Source organism: Salmo salar, chromosome 22, assembly GCF_965601325.2.
Source record: "Salmo salar chromosome 22, fSalSal1, whole genome shotgun sequence".
NCBI lineage: Eukaryota > Metazoa > Chordata > Actinopteri > Salmoniformes > Salmonidae > Salmo > Salmo salar.
In genome coordinates this window covers 11,238,926-11,262,064 of record NC_138312.1, presented here as the reverse complement: position 1 = coordinate 11,262,064, position 23,139 = coordinate 11,238,926, and the positions used below count along the sequence as shown (strand labels likewise).

Sequence of the window (23,139 nt, the reverse complement as noted above, 5' to 3'; positions counted from 1 at the left end):
AAGGCGATAAGTGTTTCCGTTTCAGAGATTTTTGTAGTTCGTTCCAGTCATTGGCAGCAGAGAATTGGAAGGAGAGGCGACCAAAGGAGGAATTGGCTTTGGGGGTGACCAGTGAGATATACCTGCTGGAACGCGTGCTACGGGTGGGTGCAGCTATGGTGACCAGCGAGCAGAGATAAGGCGGGACTTTACCTAGCAGGGTCTTGTAGATGACCTGGAGCCAGTGGGTTTGGCGACGAGTATGAAGCGAGGGCCAGCCAACGAGAGCGTACAGGTTGCAGTAGTGGGTAGTATATGGGGCTTTGCTGACAAAACGGATGGCATATATAAACGCAACATGCAACAATTTCAAAGATTTTACTAAGTTACAGTTTATATTAGGAAATCAGTCAATTGAAATAAATGAAGTAGCCCCTAATCTATGGATTTCACATGACTGGGCAGGGGGGCAGCCATGGGTGGGTCTTCGAGGGCATAGATTAGGGGCTAATTCCCACACACTGGGGAGCCAGGCCCAGGGTTTTAGCTGATAAGCCCTAGGCCTATGGGACAAGGCACACATGCGTACGTCTATCTGCGGTACCGGTCAGGAATTTGGACACACCTACTAATTGAGGGGTTTTCTTTGTTTTTACTATTTTCTGTGTTGTGGACTGGTGGTGAGGACATCAGAACTGTGGAATGGCACGTGGAGTCATGTAGTAAGCGAGGGAGTGTTGAACAGATCAACAGATTACTCACCAGCTAATATTACGTGTAGGATCTGTGTAGTAATATTATTCGTATCTCAGAGCCATTTGCATTGCTAGTTACAGCCTAATGAAAGCTAGCTAGCTAACATCGAACCTCGTTGGTTATCTTTGGCTACCTGCAGATTCATGCAGGGTAGTAACATTATGAGTTGGGATTATGGTTCATTGCTTAGCTAGCTAGCTACATGTCTTAACAGAAGATACCACTATGCAAGTAACCATTTTACTGTAGGGTTTACACCTTCTGTATCCTGTGCATGTTACAAATAAAGGTTGATTTTATTTGATATAGTGTGATTTATCAGAGATGGTAATTTGAAGAACAACATGGACCAAAGTCAAATTAGGATATAACGTTAGGCCAATGAAACAGTGTCCAAGTAAAAAAATTATCTGGTAGAATGCCCTGCTTTTATTTCGTCACACTCATTGCCATTAGCTATGTTCTCTTATTAGCTCGCCATTCACTTGTAATTAATGATCTTGTTGTGAGTTTAATTTCCTGTAATAGTGATTACAAATGAGCTAAAGTTAAGGCGTTGTCAGCTGTATGATATGGTCATTATTTGAACTGGCTAGCCAGCTAACTTAATGTTAGCTAGATAGCTAACAACCTAGAAACGAACCAAAACATTACTTAGAAAGTTGCTTTTATTTGCCTGGTTTGCTAGATTGACGTATATAAAAATCATTTTTAAACAGATGGGTTTATGGTGTTAAAATACACCAGTTATGCTTTTTTGGACCACCAGGCTGTCTTACTTTCCCATTGTTACTCAAGTGTAGTGTATGATGTACCATTTTCTAGCTCTAAGTCTCTAATTTTATCCAATGTAAAAAACATAATTTCAAATGTTGCTACATAATACCGAATCAAGTCGGTCGGTCACATTCTAGAGTGGCCTTTTATTGTCCCCAGCACAAGGTGCACCTGTGTAATGATCATGCTGTTTAATCAGCTTCTTGATATCCCACACCTGTCAGGTGGATGGAATATCTTGGCAAAGGAGAAGTGCTCAGTAAGAGGGGTGTAAACAAATTTATGCACAAAATTTGAGAGAAATATGCTTTTTGAGCATATGGAAACTGTCTGGGATTTTTAATTTCAGCACATGAAACATGCAACCAACACTATACATGTTGCGTTTATATTTTTGTTCAGTGTAGATATGTCATTAGGGAATTGAAGCTGATATCCTCAACCATTGACAATGGCGGCGTATCATCTGCAATCATTTCTGTAATCAGCACTGTGATTTTTTTCACTCCGTCCTTTATCGCGCTTCTTGCGTATGAAGCTGTCTAATGCGCTGCTGCCAGAAACTGTTTGAGTCTCATGGTGTGTCCCTTTTAGATGGTGAAGCATTGCACCTGTTCTACCATTACTGTACCTTAATTCCACCTTGTAAAATTTACATTTCATCTCTTTCTCATTTAACTTTTCAAAGTATTGCCAAAAAGGACTTCAAATCAAATCAAAGTTTATTTGTCACGTGCGCCGAATACAACAGATGTAGACCTTACAGTGAAATGCTTACTTACAGGCTCTAACTAATAGTGCAACAAAGGTGTTAGGTGAACAATAGGTAAGTAAAGAAATAAAACAGTAAAAAGATAGGCTATATACAGTAGCGAGGCTATAAAAGTAGCGAGGCTACATGCAGACACCGTTTAGTCAGGCTGATTGAGGTAGTATGTACATGTAGATATGGTTAAAGTGACTATGCATATATGATGAACAGAGAGTAGCAGTAGCGTAAAAGAGGGGTTGGCGGGTGGTGGGTGGCGGGACACAATGCAGATAGCCCGGTTAGCCAATGTGCGGGAGCACTTCGCTGCCGTCGCTTGCCTTCCCTTGCCGTTTTTCCAACTGTGTACAACGATGACGTGTGGAGCGCTTTATGGCAAATAATTTGACAGATGCATACACTATCTCCTATTAACTTTACATCATTGTTGCATTAGGTATTTGTTTCATTAAAAAATGTCCTGTTAGTGCACTCCAAAAAATGCTGAGTTAAAAACAATCATTAAAAACAGTTATTTTGACCCAGCCAGTTGGGTTGTTGATGTTGGGTTATTGAGCAATGATCCACCTGGTAAGATCAGAAGACTGGAGGCGTGGCTTAGTAGAGGCATATCCCAAAGTTGTCAAAGTTAGCAATTTGTTAGAATATTTATATAGTGTTATAAAATGTTATGTTAAAATGTAATGTACTAAAATATTAAAGAAAAATTGAAATTTACCGTGTAAAAACTTAACATGATTAACATAAATTACATTTACGGGTTGCCAAAAATACCTTCTTTTTGCACACGTGAGAGTAAATTTTATTAATGTTTATACGCCACACATTCTAATATCTGTTCAATATTCTTGCACATGACATATTTTAATATACAATTAATAACATTATTATTTAAGTATCATAACAAAATGCTAACTATCCCAACATTGGGAAACACATAGGCACTTGAGAAAATCACCTAGCGTAAACATAATTAATGTCACGGCTGTCGAAAGGAGCAGACCAAAGTGCAGCGTGGTTGTAGTTCCACATTTTATTAAATCCGTGAAACTTTGCAATACATAAATAACTGAATTGACAAAACAACAAACCATGACGCAAAGAGAAACAAACACTACTCCAAATATAATAACCCACAGAAACCAGGAAGAAAAACCCCTACTTAAATATGATCTCCAATTAGAGACAACGAGGACCAGCTGCCTCCAATTGGAGATCAACCCCCAAAAAACAACATAGAAATAGAAACCTAGAACTTAAACATAGAAATAGAAAACATAGAAAAACACAAAACACCCCCTGTCATGCCCTGACCTACTCTACCATAGAAAATAATATCTTACTATGGTCAGGACGTGACCGTGCCCCCCCCCCCCCCAAAGGTGCAGACTCCAAATGCCACTAAACAAAAACCCAAACAAAAACAAAAGGGAGGGTTGGGTGGGTAACTCCTATCTATTTCAGCTCAAATGCAGTCCACATAACCTTAACCTCCAGCAGAGGAGGCGGCTCCGGTTTGGGGCGTAATCCCCGCTCCACCCGCTGATCCCTCTGCTTTAGTACCACCGGACCGTGGATCGTCGGAGGAGGAACCGGACTGTAGATCATCGCTGGAGGTTCTGGGCTGCAGGCCGTCGCTGAAGACTCTGGGCTGCAGGCCATCACTGAAGACTCTGGGCTGCAGGCCGTCTCTGCATGTTTCGTACTAGGGAGCGTCGCTGGAGGCTCCGGACAGGAGAGCGTCGCTGGAGGCTCCGGACTGGGGAGCGTCGCTGGAGGCTCCGGACTGGGGAGCGTCGCTGGAGGCTCTGGACTGGGGAGCGTCGTGGAGGCTCCGGACTGGGGAGCGTCGCTGGAGGCTCCGGACTGGGGAGCGTCGCTGGAGGCTCCAGACTGGGGAGCGTCTCAGGAGGTTCTGGACTAGGGACCGTTGCTGCCGGCTCCGTGCCATGGATCACCACTACAGGTTCCGCGCCATGGATCATCACTGGAGGCTTTGTGCCATGGATCATCACTGGAGGCTCCGGCCATGGATTATCTCTGGAGGCTTCATGCCATGGATCATCCCTACAGGCTCCGGGCCATGGATCATCACTGGAGGCTTTGTGCCATGGATCATCTCTACAGGTTTTAGACCATAGATCATCACTGGAGGCTTCTTTCATGGAGCTGGAATCGGTCTCACCGGACTAGAGAACGTCGCTGAGAGTTCTGGACTAGGGAACGTCGCTGGAGGCCGGGTGCGCGGAGCAGGCACAGGGTATACTGGGCCGTGGAGGCGCACTGGAGGTCTGGAGCTTATGGCTGGCACAACCCGTCTTTGCTGGATGCTCAACCCAGCTCGACAACTGCAAGGCGCAGGCACAGATCGCACCGGCCTGTGAGTGCGCACTGGCGACACAGTGCACATCACCGCATAACACGGTGCTTGCCCCGTCACTCGCTCCCCACGGTAAGCACGGGGAGTTGGCTCAGGTCTCCACCCTGACTCTGCCAAACTCCCCGTGTGCCCCCCCCAAAACATTTTTTTGGGGGTGCTTCTCGGGCTTCCGTCGTTGGGCTAGCTCCTCATAGCATCGCCGTTCCGCTTGCGCCATCTCCACCTGCGTCCATGGCAGGGTCTTGTCCCCTGCCATTATCTCCTCCCAGGTCCAGGACGTCCTCCATTCTCTCTTCTCCCGAGCCCAGGATCCCTGCTCCTCCTGGGCACGCTGCTTGGTTCTTTTGTGGTGGGTCATTCTGTCACAGCTGTCGAAAGGAGCAGACCAAAGTGCAGCATGGTTGTAGTTCCACATTTTTTGAAATCCGTGAAACTTTGCAATACATAAATAACTGAATTGACAAAACAACAAACCGTGACGCAGAGAGAAACAAACACTACTCCAAATATAATAACCCACAGAAACCAGGAAGAAAAACCCCTACTTAAATATGATCTCCAATTAGAGACAACGAGGACCAACTGCCTCCAATTAGAGATCAACCCCAAAAACAACAACATAGAAATAGAAACCTAGAACTTAAACATAGAAATAGAAAACATAGAAAAACACAAAACACCCCTGTCACGCCCTGACCTACTCTACCATAGAAAATAATATCTTACTATGGTCAGGATGTGACAATTAAACTACAGTTTCAGTGCTCAATCAAAATATGCGTCGACAATAAAACAGAACAGATTAAAGGGAAGTAAATGTACTCTCACGGGTGGCCAAAACAAACTATCTGAAAGCCATGCCCCTACTAAGCCACGCCTCCAGTCTTCTGATCTGACCAGGTGGATCATAGCTCAATAACCCAGCTAAGTGACCCGACTGTCTGGGTGAAAAATAGCCCAACTTGTGTTCTGTCCACTATTTACCCAGCATTGGGTTGTTTTTAACCCAGCATTTTTTAGTATTTTTTAGTAGTGTGATAGTTTTTTGATAACTGCACTATGATTTTAATTTTGTGATTTTAGGAAGAAAAGAAATGTATGTTAACAATCCCAATTTCGTTTAAACGTTAGTTCACACCCCTATTACACACACATACAGGTTTTGCTTTCTCTAAAGCCCACCATGACATAGAATCTTCAGCAACTAAAGTTGTTGATTTATCTTCTACATAACCAACTGTAAAGTATAAGTCAAAGTCAACAGAAGCTGAGATGCGATAGTCCGGCGTCCCATTGTGACATAGCTCCATGGCTCTGAGACACCATCCGCTGGCACGCACAGCCCAAACACGCAACTCTTCGCAAATTCCTAACCAAAGTGGATCCAGTACACGTCCTCTCTTCATTTGAATGTGTTCACAGTTGTAGAAATTGCTTGAGCTGCTCTGAGAATTCGAAAAGTATGAAAGCCAATATTCTAGAAAACTGCTGTGCTCACGCATACATGTTTTGAATTTGCTAGACGCATAAGCCCTTCTTACCAACTATAGATTGTGTGGCTGAAAAGTGTTGTATCTGTAGGGAGCAATATATTTGAATTTTATACGATCAAAAGGCAAAATTCTACTGAGATACTGTAAAATATGTGTATGTTGAAAGAACAGTATCTAGAGATTGCAGTGAGAGACCCCCACACACACACTTATGCACTTATTTAAAAAAAAAGGTGTCATTCTGAAGTACAATACATGACCAAAAGTATGCCGACACATGCTCGTCGAACATCTCATTACAAAATCATGGGCACTAATATGGAGTTGGTCCCCCCTTTGCTGCTGTGTCAGCCTCCACTATTCTGGGAAGGCTTTTCACTAGATGTTGTAACATTGCTGCGGGGACTTGCTTCCATTCAGTAACAAGAGCAAAAGTGAGGTCAGCACTGATGTTATCTGATTAGGCCTGGCTTGCTGTCTGTGTTCCAATTCATCCCAAAGGTGTTTGATGGGGTTGAGGTCAGGGCTCTGTGCAGGCCAGTCAAGTTCTTCCACACCAATGTCGACAAACCATTTCTGTATGCACCTCACATTGTGCATGGGTGTATTGTCATGCTGAGACAGGAAAGGACCTTCCCCAAACTGTTGCCACAAAGTTGAAGCACAGAATGGTCTAGAATGTCATTGTATGCTGTAGAGTTAAGATTTCCCTCCACTGGAACTAAGGGGACTAGCCCAAACCATGAAAAACAGCCCCGCCAAACTTTACACTTGCACTATGCATTTGGGCAGGTCGCATTCTCTTGGCATCCGCCAAACCCATATTTGTCTGTCGGACTGCCAGATGGTGAAGCGTGATTCATCACTCCAGAGAACGCGTTTCCACTGCTCCAGAGTCCAATGGCGGCGAGCTTTAAACCACTCCAGCCGACGCTTGGCATTGCGCATGGTGATCTTAGGCTTGTGTGCGGCTGCTCGGCCGTGGAAACCCATATCATGAAGCTCCCGATGAACAGTTCTTGTGCTGACGTTGCTTCCAGAGGCAGTTTGGAACTCGATAGTGAGTGTTGCAACCAAGGACAAACTATTTTTATGCGCAATGCGCTTCAGCACTCGCCGGGCCCATTCTGTAAACTTGTGTGGCCTACCATTTTGTGGCTGAGCCGTTGTTGCTCCTAGACATTTCCTCTTCACAATAACAGCACTTACAGTTGACCGGTGCAGCTCTAGCAGGCCAGAAAGTTGACGAACTGACTTGTTGGAAAGGTGGCATCTTATGACGGTAAGGCCATTCTACTGCCAATGTTTGTCTATGAAGATTGCATGGCTGTGTGCTTGATTGTATACACCTGTCAGCAACGGGTGTGGCTGAAATAGCTGAATCCACTAATTTAAAGGGGTGTCCACATACTTTTGTATATATAGTGTACATATGACAGCTTGACAGTAGGCTCTGGTGATGAAGATGAACAATAAGCCTCCTGAAATAGAAAATACACATCTAAGGCTAAGACTACTGTATTTCCCAGCTCCTACAGGGGCTGAAAACATGCCCACCTAGGAGTGCCAACATTATCCTTAAACATCTCTTCCTGCCTGCCTATTGGTGTACAGAAAACTCTCTTGCTTCCATCTGACCCACTTGCATTTGGCACTTGGATAGGAGAACAGGCTTGGGTCGGGGCCTGCCTTTGAAAACATTTGAGTAGCCTTGGATGTAACTTCAAGAGAGTCAGCGAAGAAACAAAACATTGGCAAAAAAGAGAAGAAGAAAAACCTCAACAATAAACAAGCTGAGCCATGCAGGTGGATGTTCAGAGCAGGATAGGGTGACTTCCAGAGATTAATAGAGGCTATGTGTGTCTGTGCTTTAGGGTGAGTGTGGGGTGGGTTAGGAGGGGGTTGTTTGTGACACAGTAGGCCCAGAGCCATCCATCACAGCCCAGTGTTTGACTCACCAAACACCTGTACTTGAGCTGCCTTCTCCATTATTCATTGTGCTGAGGGCATGGACGAGGCAGACCTTTTTATTTTAGCCAAGTTAATAATGTATACCCCTTCTCTCTCAAAGAGGGAGGCAGAGAGGCAGGCAGGCATAGAGACATGCGGCCTGGGGTGCAGGTGGCTGCTACAGTACTAGGGTTGGGAGGTATCCAGATTTTCATATCGTCCAGATTTTCACATCGTCATTACCGTCCTTTTCTCATCCCCAGATTTAAGGTATTACCGTTCTAGTACACAATGAGGCGCTTAAAACGCAAAAAAAGCCCATTGGGCGTCTATTACTATATACTATATAGAATGCTAACAAACTTAGCACAAGTACTAGTGCATTTCCATAGAGCTTGCTAGCTAAATATGCTAACGAGCACAAACGAAAATAAACTAATTGCAAAGACTGGGAATCTAGCTCATAAAGTTATACAAGTATAGGTAGTATCTACCGAATGTCATTTTTGGTGAGTTTGCAAATGTAAGCAAATGTGAATGAGAGACATTGTGCAAATGAACGACATTTTGAGGGATAGAGCTTTTGTAAAGAATTTTTGTAAAAATTGACTTTTCATAGCAGGTTTAGTTGAACTTACCCAGCAGATTATGATAAGTCATGTAGCAGGTTAGAATAATTATGATAAGATAAGGAAAAATGTTAGGGTTAGCTAAAATGCCCACAAAAAATTAAAAATAAATACATTTGACATCAATTTGACAAAAGCTGTATCCCATCTAGACATGAAATCACATTTTATTACCGTTAGGGCCAAGAACGGAGAGGAGAAAAAACTAAAGGAAATTAAGATACCAGTGGCAGCTGTACAGATAACTCGTCCAAAGCACTTTGACTTCTCAAACATGGCAGAAAGCTAACACTATATGATGCCATATCTCCTTATTACTTTAGTTACTGTAACTAGCAAATTAAATCAAATACACAGCTGGACTCACCAGCTCCCGCTTTCTCCCGTTGCGCTATTTACAAAGAAACACGTGACTGGCTCCACTGTTCAGGGGAACTATGGTAAGCTTCATAATGTAAAATAATGTGACAGGTGAAATGAAGAAAACGCAAACTACTTTATATCCTAATGAATTGCACAGGTTGACTGCAGGTATTTACTTAAAAAGTAGTTCCATTTATTGAAAAATGTCCACTAATAGTTTTGAGGGTATTGATGGCGTTGAAAAACCATCCCCTGGCTATTTACAAATTCCCCGGTATACTGTATAAACGGTAAACCGCCCAAGCCTACACTAAAGTAGGGCTCGACAGAACCTCATTCCGTTTGATTTGGGGACCCTGTGGGCTCCATGTTCCCCATCACCACCGCCCACAGAGAGACAGTGGGAGTGGGGCACCATACACCCATACACTAGACTACAGGGCTCAGGGACATTTTTTCACCAGGGACTTAGCTACATGGTTCTGTAAAAAGGTGACATCCGTGAACATTGATTATGGGCTCTATTCAATGGAATGTGCATTGTGTTATTTAAGCAATAGGTTTTTGTTCAGTGGTCTTATAAAATCCCAGAATGGTTTTGGGTTCTGAATATATCTATATATACAGTATCTCACAAAAGTGAGTACACCCCTCACATTTTTGTAAATATTTGAGTATATCTTTTCATGTGACAACACTGAATAAATGACACTTTGCTACAATGTAAAGTAGTGAGTGTACAACTTGTATAACAGTGTAAATTTGCTGTCCCCTCAAAATAACACAACACACAGCCATTAATGTCTAAAACCACTGGCAACAGAAGTGAGTACACCCCTAAGTGGAAATGGCCAAATTGGGCCCAATTAGCCATTTTCCCTCCCCGGTGTCATGTGACTCGTTAGTGTTACAAGGTCTCAGGTGTGAATGGAGAGCAGGTGTGTTAAATTTGGTGTAATCGCTCTCACACTCCCTCATACTGACTTATCACTGGAAGTTCAACATGGCACCTCATGGCAAAGAACTCTCTGAGGACCTGAAAAAAAATAATTGTTGCTCTACATAAAGATGGCCTGGGCTATAAGAAGATTGCCAAGACCCTGAAACTGAGCTGCAGCACGGTGGCCAAGACCATACAGCGGTTTAACAGGACAGGTTCCACTCAGAACAGGCCTCGCCATGGTCGACCAAAGAAGTTGAGTGCACGTGCTCAGCGTCATATCCAGAGGTTGTCTTTGGGAAATAGACGTATGAGTGCTGCCAGCATTGCTGCAGAGGTTGAAGGGGTGGGGGGTCAGCCTGTCAGTGCTCAGACCATACGCCGCACACTGCATCAAATTGGTCTGCATGGCTGTCGTCCCAGAAGGAAGCCTCTTCTAAAGATGATGCACAAGAAAGCCTGCAAACAGTTTGCTGAAGACAAGCAGACTAAGGACATGGATTACTGAAACCATGTCCTGTGGTCTGATGAGACCAAGAAACTTATTTGGTTCAGATGGTGTCAAGCGTGTGTGGCGGCAACCAGGTGAGGAGTACAAAGACAAGTGTGTCTTGCCTACAGTCAAGCATGGTGGTGAGAGTGTCATGGTCTGGGGCTGCATGAGTGCTGCCAGCACTGGAGAGCTACAGTTCATTGAGGGAACCATGAATGCCAACATGTACTGTGACATACTGAAGCAGAGCATGATCTCCTCTCTTCTGAGACTGGGCCGCAGGGCAGTATTCCAACATGATAACGACCCCAAACACACCTCCAAGACGACCACTGCCTTGCTAAAGATGCTGAGGGTAAAGGTGATGGACTGGCCAAGCATGTCTCCAGGAATTGTGAAAAACTGAGCTTAAATGTATTTGGCTAAGGTATATGTAAAATTCCGACTTCAACTGTATATTGATTGGTTGATGAATTTTTATGCTACACAAAGATAAATAAAATACTTTAAATAAAACTAAACCAATCTGTTAGTAGTCAGACTTATTGCACCGGTTACTGGAATGGTTGTTCCAATTTAGATCATTGAGGTCTCATTTTTCAAACCTCCCTATTCTGGCAGTCATTCTGCGGGTGATTCCTCTTGTTGAATATCATAACTCTGGCTGGATTCCAATAAGAATTACACATAACTTTGCAAGTCAGTATAATGGGACTCGCATGCCTGATGTGGCATGTAAACCAGGGGTTTCCTAACACAACTGTGTTAGGGTATAACCAGTGCTTATTTCGTAAATCGGGAAGTGCCGGATCAAAAAGTGAGAGCAAGAGTGGGGTGACCTGGGGAGCTCTGAGGTACCGGAACGCATGAGAAAAATATCACCTTTATAATAAAACATTAAATGCATCGCATTTGCTTAGTGGCATAGACGAGTAGAGGCACTTACAGAAGTTTCACACGTGGGAAACATTTTTTGTGGCCTTGGGTCTGGTAAATTTTGGGCCTTTTATAAACGCATTTCATTAATTTTACATGACTGGAGACTTTTGCATAATCTGTTTTAATGCCGCGTTCATCTGGAAACTCTGGGCTGGGAAATCTCTGACTTCTGACTTCAGTGCGTTCAAGACAACTGGGAAATCGTGAAAAAACTAGCTCCGACTGGGATGAATTTTCTTTTAACGGTCATCCAATTCGGAATTCCAAGTGAGGAACTCTGGCCTCTTTCTAGAGCTCAGACTTTCCAACCTGAAGATCACTGACGTCATAATTCTAATTAGTTTTTTCCGAGTTCCCAGTTGTCTTGAAAGCACCATAATACTGCACAAATGATCGAAATGACAAACTACTTTCACACTGACAAACTGAGAATCTAAGATCAATGAAAACGACCTTGTCTTGAATCCATCATTAGCCTAGGCTAGGTGTGTGGAGACACAGTCTATCCCACAATATGAAGAGGAAATGATAGTCCTAAAAATGTTTTCCAGTTTCACTGACTCTCCCAATGATGCGCAGCTCACTTGCTGGTGATGGCCTATGCTCTCATTCCAAAAGCCTCTCTCTTGTTTTACTTTGTAAGACAATATTTGGAATGTGATCAAATATTTTGGTAGCCTACAGCTGATATATTAGAGTCTTTCCTTTTCAGCAGGAGCCATTTGCTTTCCAACCTTTGTTTTCCCACGATTGAAGGCTATATGAAATACTTTGAAAAGCCAGTTTTGTCTGCATGCTGTTTGTTCACTGACAGATTGCCGTGTGTTCCCGACTGTAGGCTACGCCTTGTTATCGGACTACACTCCACAGCTAGGCTATTTGTAAAATAAGCTATCGATCCTCTGTGGTGCATTTTTTTTGCCACTGTTCTTTCAGAACAGACAGCAGTACTGTTCCTCTATAACTTTGGCAGCTCCTCCAGAACCCTTTGCGAAACTATGATTCTATTAGGAAATAAATTATGAAGTGCAATACTGAAGAGATGAAAGTTGCAGGCTCATGTCTATCAGAGCAGAAGGGGAGAGATCATAGAAAGTGAATTTCATTCTAGTTATGTGATTTTTACATTGCACGAGAGGTACCGATTCCTGACAAATAGGTTCCGGAACAAAACAGTCCAAAACTGAGAGGTGCCGGATCCTGTTCCGGCAGGATCTGGTTCAAATTAAGCACTGGGTATAACTAGGCCCTCAACAAAGGACTTATGATATACAGAAAAGGTCAAAGTTTGGACACACCTACTCATCCAAAGATTTTTCTTTATTTTACTATTTTGTACATTGTAAAATAGTAGTGAAGACATCAAAACCAAAAAAGTGTTAACCAAATCCATATATATGTTATATTTGAGATTCTTCAAAGTAGCCAGTAGTTGATGACAGCTTTACATAAGCTTGGCATTCCCTCAACTAGCTTCATGAGGAATGCTTTTCCAACAGTCTTGAAGGAGTTCCCACATATATTGAGCACTTGTTGGCTGCTTTTCCTTCACTCAGCGGTCCAACTCATCCCAAAACATCTCAATTGGATTGAGGTTGGGTGATTGTGGAGGCCAGTTCATCTGATCCAGCACTCCATCACTCTCCTTCTTGGTCAAATAGCCCTTACACAGCCTGGAGGTGTGTTTTGGGTCATTGTCGTATTGAAAAACAAATTATAGTCCCACTAACCACAAACAAGATGGGATGACGTATCGCTGCAGAATGCTGTGGTAACCATGCTGGTTAAGTGTGCCTTGAATTCAAAATAAATCACCAACAGTGTCACCAGTAAAGCACCATCACACCACCTCCTTCATACTTCACAGTGGTAACCACACATGCTGAGGTCATCCGTTCACTTACTCTGCGTCTCACAAAGACACGGCGGTTGGAACCAAAAATCTCAAATTTGGACTCATCAGACCAAAGGACATATTTCCACCGTTTCCACCATTGCTCGTGTTTCTTGGCCCAAGCAAGTCTCTTCTTCTTATTGGTGTCCTTTAGTGGTGGTTTCTTTGCAGCAATTCGACCATGAAGGCCTGATTCACACTGTCTCCTCTGAACAGTTGATGTTGTGATGTGTCTGTTACTTGAACACTGTGAAGCATTTATTTGGGCTGCAGTTTCTGAGGCTAGTAACTCTAGGTGCAGTTAACACTAATGAACTTATCCTCTGCAGCAGAGGTAACCATGGGTTTTCCTTTCCTGTGGCAGTCCTCATGAAAGCCAGTTCCATCATAGCGCTTGATGGTTTTTGCCACTGCACTTCAAGAAACTTTGAATGTTCTGGACATTTTTATTGACATTTGTCTTAAAGTAATGATGGACTGTCTTTCCCCTTTGCATACTTGAGCTGTTCTTGCCATAATATGGACTTTGTCTTTTACCAAATAAAAATAAATATTCTGTATACCATCCCTACCTTGTCACAACACAACTGATTGGCTCAAACAAATTAACTTTTTACAAGGCACACTTGTTAATTAAAATGCATTCCAGGTGACAACCTCATGAAGCTGGTTGAGAGAATGCCAAGAGTGTGCAAAGCTGTCATCAAGGCAAAGGGTGGCTACTTCGAAGAATCTCAAATATAAAATATATTTTGATTTGTTTAACTACATGAATCCATATGTGTTATTTCATAGTTGTGATGTCTTCACTTTTATTGTACAATGTACAAAATAGTACAAATAAAGAAAAACCCTTGAATGAGTAGGTGTGTCCAAACTTTTGAATGGTACTGTATATAATATATTGTCATAAATCATTTAATTGTAAAGGCTAATAAGGCTGGTGGAACTGTTCATAGAGAGTTCTAGGAAGAACCTTTAGATGATAAAAGTGTTCTTGTTAGAACCCTTCATATAGAGTTCTAGGTAGAACCATATACAGGGGGTTCTATGAAGAACCCTACATATAGGGTTTTAGGTAGAACTGTCTGCAAAGGGTTCTACCTAGCACCAAAAAGGGCTCCCCTATGAGGACAAACCAAAGAACCCTGTATGGTTCTACATAGCACCTTTTTTTCTAAGAGTGCAGGGGTTAGAAGCCTGTCAGTCATGTCATGAGTCATACCCTCACCCCCGCTTTCACATCATATCAATCAACACACATCACACCTAACAAGCGGTGGACAGTGCCAATTCTCAGGAAGATATTAATTATGTTACTTTTAGAAATAATTACTTGGATGTTGGTGATGAGAAGGTGTAAGGTTGTATAAGACCTAAAAAGGGCTTACTGTGTTTGGACTAAGAGCTTAGTGGAATAGCTCGAATGAATCCGGGAATTTCGGACCCATGGTCGTTGTTTGTATGCAGTAGGTCCACTGTCGTGTAAGAGTTGACTTTTTACTCATTGTAAGCCTTGCCACACGTGATGTTACATGGTTGAGAATTCAATGCTAGTGCAGATACTACTATGTCAATCCCACTGTGTCATTCAAATCCTATTGTAGTTTGATAAAAATAGATTTGACAGGTTTGAGAGGGTTAATGGAAAACTCCACCCAAAAATTATATTTTAGTATTTAATTCATTAGTCCATTGTTGATATATAAAACATTTTGGGACTATGTCAGCAATCAAGTTTTCAGTATATTTAACTTTCAAAATACAGAAATAGAGCTGGTGTGGTGCATTTCACATCATATTTTTAGGTGGCGTTTCATTTAAGCGCTGGGGGTTTGAGTGTAAACTTCGCTTACTGATTCACATGAAACCCATTCCAGGATATCATGCCAATGGATGAGGCCTATATGTAAATGTGGGCCCAAAGTAATGTGTATGATTCAATATGTAAAGCTGTGTGAAATCACATTCTCCTTTCAAAACAATTTCAGACCAAACATTTATACAAATTAGCTTTTCCATTTCATTTTTACCACAGACAATGTGCCTCTAACAGCAATTGAATTAATTAGATTTGGGTATGTCATGGACCCCCACCCATACACCATGTAGAAACACTGGTAACCTATAGACTCTTTATAATATACAGTAGGGATACTACTATTTGAGAAGGTGTGGTCACACAAATTGCAAAGGTCCGGATGGATATTGTAATTTATTGGCGTAGTAACAAATCCCCACCTCACAACCCATGGGACCCCAAACTTTTCAAATAATGTCACACCCCTCTTTTTGGTATAGAGAACATTTAGCAGTTTTAAAGCTTATTTCCTGCAATTCTACACATTTTGCCATATCTTATGTGTGTTAATATGATACCTGAGTAACACAACAAAATCAAAGGGGGCTCCCTGGGGTTCGAGGCCCCTGGGCACATGATATGGCCATGATAACCACAAGATGTAGATAGCTGGTTAGCTTAACTTACCTGCTAGCTAACATGGGTTAGCTGATCAACTGGACATTTCTGACAGGTTATAAATAGCTTTCTAATGTCTGTCAGTGAATGACATTCCAAGAGGATAACTGCCCACGCACTACCACATTTCAAAAGCCTGACTGAGTCGTCCCCCCCCCAAAAAAACAGTTAGCCATCTGCCTTTTGAGTATGGCTGATATACAGCCTTTTAATAGTTTGGGAGATAAAAGATACCATCTGGTATTTCCATCAATACCGAAGGAGTCGATGTATGGCCTGAAAGATGCCCTAAATCATTGTATCGATCATTGATCAGTTTCTTAAGGCCCATTAGGCTCTGTCTGAAAGCTGAGATTGACTCTGCAGTTTGGGCTTTTAGTGCACCAGTAAAGACAGCAGAGTTATACCCTCCACCTTTTGATGACTCTTTTACAGCTTTCACAGATAGACAAGACACCTTCTGTAGGCAAGCCAATAATTGACTATATTTCTCTACATAGGACCCCTAAAAGATTATGAAATCCGTACAGTTGATAAGTAGAGGACAAAATCAAAATAACAAAGATTGTGCTTCTTTATCAGTGGTAAGCATTTGTTTGTTTGTCCGTGAAACTTTGAATCGGGTTAGTTTGAGCCTGACTAGTCAAGTGTGGTCTTTTATCCCTTTATAGGCCTACACAGCTTAAGCATCAAAACCTCCTTTGTTCTTCTTTCCATTCATGTGGTTCGCCCAATGGTAACCCCGGTCTCCTCCACAAAACCCTCACATCAGCACCCAAAACTGCTCTCACATAACTAGCATGCAAATTGTTTTTCATTATATGATTCTCTAGGTGTTTAAATCTGATCACATATTGCGTGGATATAACTAGAATTCCAATATGTAGCAGCATAGCAATATAACAAGAATATGTAACACCTTTTGTTGTCATATGGGTCTGGTTACTCGTTATGGGTTGTGAATCAGGACTTATCCACTTTGTTGGCATTTAATTCTTCTAGTAGCTTCGTACTGTAGGATGCATGCTTTGCCAATCTGTGGTGTAGCTAATGGTGAGACTGGAGAACCTGCTGGCTTGTACGCATTGAGCCTCTTCTGTTTGAAGACTTCACGCAGTGTCCTGGAATGGAACCAAACCACACAGTCACTCCTCTCCACACGCACATACACACACAACCAGCATCCTGACGAGTGTCACTGCCATGTGAAGATTAAACTGTGCCTCCTGAAACAGCGAGGGGTGAGTCTTATGTTCCCTGTTTCAGTGCCCGTGAACACAAAATTACAGGCCAATGTATTTTTAGATGTTAGATGTTTGTGTGTGTGAAATCTGTTAGATAGTGAGACCCTCCATGGGCCGACTGGGATGAGGCATACCTTGGAACAGTGTGCTGTGGGGCACTGACACCTCATGTCACCTGACACTGTGCCGCTTTCCAGGCCAAGACCGTGGAGCCCCTGCCACTCGCTAATTGAATGACACTAATAGGTGCCCAGACACAAATAGGAACACCTATGCATGCGTGTGCCACTCTCTGATAACAAGCCCCACTTATAATTATGTATACTAGGGGCTCTAGTTTCAGCTGCTGTTAAGGCGGCGCTAGTGTCAAAAGCATGATAGTTTGCAATTTTGTCATGTAAACGCATTTTCTAGCTCTAACGCCAGGGTTGGTAATTTACCTGTCTTATATCAGCTTGCTTGCGCTGAGGTGGGAGGGTGAAAATATTTAAAGCGTGTCATTAAAAACATGCACCAATGTGTCAATTTCAAGCAGCACTACTGGTGATATTTAAGACTTACCAAAAGCTGGTTTTAGAGGAAATGTTTAGGAACATCAAGTTATTAAGATAGACTGCTTATTGTTTTTCCTCGGTGTTGAATCCGCTTGTAGTCTAGGCTATTTCCCTGTTCGTTTGTTTATCTTTCATGTGGCAAAGTCACAAACAGATCATATCAATGGCGATGGTAAACTAATCTTATTATAACGTTTGGGAAATGTCCAATTGTCCATGGCTCAAACACACAGTGAACTTTCGAAATGTGAATGCAATGGGTGCAGGTGATTATTTCCATGTTGAAGCCAATGTTTGTTGTTACTAGGCCTATTGTAGGGTTACTGTATACTCTTTAATAAACCTTCAATGGATAGGACAAACATCCATGCCTCCTGCTGAAGATGTGATTTATTATATATCAAGCTTCTGACCCAATCCTATTTAGAAATATTGTTGTTTTAAAAAACAGATTGATTGATTGTTTTTTGTTTAATTTTATTAAAAAGCAAAGTTTTATTAGAAAGATTCACCATCCATTGGTTTATGTTCAGAATGTACAGTGCCTTCAGAAAGTATTCAGACCCCTTCACTTTTTCCACATTTTGTTACGTTACAGCCTTTTTCAAAAATGTAATACATTATTGGTTTTTCTCATCAATCTACATGCAATACCCCATAATGACAAGTGAAAACAGTTTAGAAGTGTTTGCAAATTTATTAAAAACTAAAAGCCGAAATAGCTTATTTACTTTACATAAGTATTCAGACCTTTTGCTATGAGACTCGAAATTTTGCTCAGGTGCATCCTGTTTAAATTGAGCATCCTTGAGATGTTTCTACAACTTGATTGGAGTCCACCTGTGGTAAATTCAATTGATTGGACATGATTTGGAAAGGCACATACCTGTCTATATAAGGTCCCACAGTTGACAGTGCATGTCAGAGCAAAAACCAACCCATGAGGTCGAAGAAATTGTCCGTAGAGCTCCGAGACAGGATTGTGTCGAGCCACAGATCTGGGGAAGATTACCAAAACATATCTGCAGCATTGAAGGTCCCCAAAAACAGTGGCCTCCATCATTCTTAAATGGAATAAGTTTGGAACCACCAAGACTTTTCCTAGAGCTAGCCAACCGGCCAAACTGAGCAATCGGGGGAGAAGGGCCTTGGTCAGGGAGGTGACCAAGAACCTGATGGTCACTCTGATAGAGCTCCAGAGTTCCTCTGTGGAGATGGGAGAACCTTCCTGAAGGACAAGCATCTTTCTAGCACTCCACCAATTAGGCCTTTGTGGTAGAGTGGCCAGACGGAGCCACTCCTCAGTAAAAGGCACATGAATGCCTGCTTAAAGTTTGCCAAAAGGCACCTAAAGACTCTCAGACCATGAGAAACAAGATTCTCTGGTCTAATGAAACCAAGATTGAACTCTTTGGCCTGAATGCCAAGCGTCACGTCTAGAGGAAACTTAACACCATCCCTATGGTGAAGCAGGGTGGTGGCAGCATCATGCTGTGGGAATGATGTTCAGCGGCAGGGACAAGGAGACTAGTCAGGATCGAGGCAAAGATGAACGGAGCAAAGTACAGAGAGATCCTTGATGAAAACCTGCTTCAGAGCACTCAGGACCTTGACTGGGGCGAAGGTTCACCTTCCAACAGCAAAACGTACCTAAGCACACAGCCAAGACAACACAGGACTGGCTCTGAATGTCCTTCAGTGGCCCATCCAGAGCCTGGACTGGAACCCGATCAAACTTCTCTGGAGAGACCTGAAAATAGCTGTGCAGCAACGCTCCCTATCCAAACTGACATAGCTTGAGAGGATCGGCAGTAAAGAATGGGAGAAACTCCCCAAATACAGGTGTGCCAAGCTTGTAGCATCATACCCAAAAAGACTCAAGGCTGTAATTGCTGCCGAAGGTTCTTCAACAAATTACTGAGTAAAGGGTCTGATAAAGATGGCGCCGAAGAACATGGCTGAAGTTTTACATTCTCCCAACCAACTGTGCAATTTTGTTCTTTTTTTTTTGCAACTTATTTTTTTACTTATTGTGTGCATAATGTTGCTGCTACCGTCTCTTATGACCGAAAATAACTTCTGGACATCTGAAAAGAGATTACTCACCGTGGACTGGAGGAAACTTTTTCTTCTAATGAGTCTGACGAGAAGGATATCCTGCTTTCACTGGAACAGGCCCAGATCCACGCCTTTTGCGTGAAGATGCTGGAAAAGGGTACGCAGATCAGGGATCCTTCTGAGATGCCGGAGGCGAGCGAGTAAACTCCCAGTTCCTTCCATTCTCTATGCTAACGTGCAATCGTTAGAACATAAATTGATGACCTACTATAAAATTATCCTACCAACAGGACATTAAAAACTGTAACATCTTAAGTTTCACCGAGACGTGGCAGAACGAAGAAACGGACAATATAGAGCTGGCGAGATTTTCCATGCACCGGCAGAACAGAGACGCTACCTCTGGTAAGACGAGAGGTGGGGGTGTGTGTCTTTTTGTCAATAACAGCTGGTGGGCGATGTCTAATATTAAAGAAGTCTCGAAGTATTGCTCACCTGAGGTAGAGTATGTTATGATAAGCTGTCGACCACACTATCTACCAAGAGAGTTGTATTATTCGTAGCCGTCTATTTACCACTACAAAGCGAAGCTGGCACTAAGACCACTCTCAACCAACTCTATAAGGCCATAAGCAAAGAAGAAAATGCTCACCCAGAAGCGGCGCTCCTAGTGGTCAGGGACTTTAATGCAGGCACATTTAAATCAGTTTTACATTTTTACCAGCATGTCACATGTGCAACCAGGGGGAAAAAATCCTAGAGCACCTTTACTCCACACACAGAGATGCATACAAAGCTCTCCCCCGCCCTCCATTTGGCAAATCTGACCACAATTCTGTCCTCCTGATTGCTGCTTACAAGCAAAAACTAAAACAGAAAGTACCAGTGACTCGCTCAATACGGAAGTGGTCAGATGAGGCGGATGCTACACTACAGGACTGTTTTGCTAGCACAGACTGGAATATGTTCCAGGATTCATCCAATGGCATTGAGGAATACACCACCTTAGTAATCGGCTTCATCAGTAAGTGCATCGATAACGTCATCCCCACAGTGACTGTACGTACATATCCCAACCAGAAGCCATGGATTACAGGCGACATCCGCATCGAGCTAAAGGCTAGAGCTGCCAATTTCCTTTCAAGGAGCAGGAGACTAATCCGGACGCTTATAAGAAATCCCGCTATGCCCTCAGACAAACTATCAAACAAGCAAAGCGTCAATACAGGATTAAGATTGAATCCTACTACACTGGCTCTGACGCTCATCGGGTGTGGCATGGTTTGAAAACTATTATGGACTACAAAGGGAAATCCAGACGTTAGCTGCCCAGTGACACGAGCCTACCAGATGAGCTAAATGCCTTTTATGCTCGCTTCGAGGCAAGGAAAACTGAATTATGCACAAGAGCACCAGCTGTTCTGGATGTGTGATAGCGCTCTCGGTTAAACCTTTTAACAGGTCAACATTCACAAAGCCGCTGGGACAGACGGATTATCAGGACGTGTACTCAAAGCATGCGGGGACCAACTGTCAAGTTTCTTCACTGATATTTTCAATCTCTCCCTGACTGACTCTGTAATATCTGCATGTTTCAAGCAGACCACCATAGTCCCTGTGCCCAAGGAAGCGAAGGTAACCTTCCTAAATGATTACTGCCTGTAGCCATGAAGTACTTTGAAAGGCTGGTCATGGCTCACATCAACAACATCCTCCCGGACACCCTAGACCCATTCCAATTCGCATACGACCCCAACAGATCCACAGATGACGCAATCTCAATCGCACTCCGCACTGCCTTTTCTCACCTGGACAAAAGGAGAACGTTGTTCATCGACTGCAGCTCAGCGTTCAACACCATAGTGCCCACGAAGCTCATCACTAAGCTAAGGACTCTGGGACAAAACACCTCCCTCTGCAACTGGATCCTGGACTTCTTGACAGGCCACCCCCAGGGGGGTAAGTGTAGGCAACAACACATCTGCCACGCTGATCCTTAACACTGGGGCCCTTCAGGGGTGTGTACTTAGTCCCCTCCTGTATTCACTGTTCACCCAAACACGACTCCAACACCATCATTAAGTTTGCTAACGACACAACAGTGGTTGGCCTGATCACCGACAACGATGAGACGCCCTATAGGGAGGAGGTCAGAGAACTGGCAGTGTGGTGCCAGGACAACAACCTCTCCCTCAATGTGAGCAAGACAAAGGAGCTGATCGTGGACTACAGGAAAAGGCCGCGGGCCGAACAGGCCTCCATTAACATTGACGGGGCTGTAGTGGAGCGGGTCGAGAGTTTCAAGTTCGTTGGTGTCCACATCACCAACGAACTATCATGGTCCAAACATACCAAGACAGTCGTGAAGAGGGCACGACAAAACCTTTTCCCCCTCAGGAGACTGAAAAGATTTGGCATGGGCCCCCAGATCCTCAAAAGGTTCTACAGCTGCACCATCGAGAGCATCCTGACTGGTTGCATCACCGCCTGGTATGGCAACTGCTCAGCATCTGACCGTAAGGCGCTACAGAGGGTAGTGCGAACCACCCAGTACATCACTGGGGCCAAGCTTCCTGCCAACCAGAACCTATATAATAGGTGATGTCAGAGGAAAGCCCATAAAATTGTCAGAGACTCCAGTCACCCAAGTTATAGACTCTCTGCTACTGCACGGTTACATTGACACCCCCCCGCTCGTGTACACTGCTGCTACTCGCTGTTTGTTTGTAACCTATGCATAGTCACTTCGCCCCACACCTACATGTACAGATTATCTCAACTAGTCTGTACTCCTGCACACTGACTCGGTACCGGTATATAGCCTCGTTATTGTTATTCTTATTGTGTTACTTTTTATTATTACTTTTTATTTTTGCCTACTTGGTAAATATTTTCTTCTTGAACTGCACTGTTGGTTAAGCATTTCGCGGTAAAGTCTACACTTGTAATTCGGCGCATGTGGAAAATAAAGTTTGATTTGATTTGAATACTTATGTAAATTATTATTTCAGGTTTTTAAAGTCTTAAAAAAAAAAAACGTTCTTGCTTTGTCATTATGGGGTATTGTGTATAGATTGATGAGGGGAAAAAAAACAATTTAATCTATTTAGAATAAGGCTGTAATGTAACAAAATATGGAAAAAGTCAAGGGGTCTGAATACTTTCCGAAGGCACTGTATATGGCTCGAACGCAATGCAATTTCATCTGCTATTTCCAGAGAAGTGCAATTATGATCTATAAAATGGTTCCATGATGTTGATAAAACAATACATTTGGGAGCAGTATAACTGTGAGTGGACATTCACCCTTTCTCTTTATTTTGGATCTTTGTCCAGCTCCTGTGAACATTTTTGATGTGTGTAAAACCCTCCATAGTCTAAGTTGCCCTATCTGTATTATATGCCCATGGGGAGCAATTATATGGTGCCTGGAACTGTATTT

The 23,139-nt window shown here is 43.0% G+C and overlaps 1 protein-coding gene across 2 annotated transcripts in view; it reads left to right on the top strand.

Annotated features, from left to right (window-relative positions):
* LOC106582736 (chemokine-like protein TAFA-2) overlaps positions 1-23,139 on the top strand; it is a 198,245-nt gene that overhangs the window by 172,342 nt on the left and 2,764 nt on the right. The gene's annotated exons all lie outside the window — the stretch shown is intronic.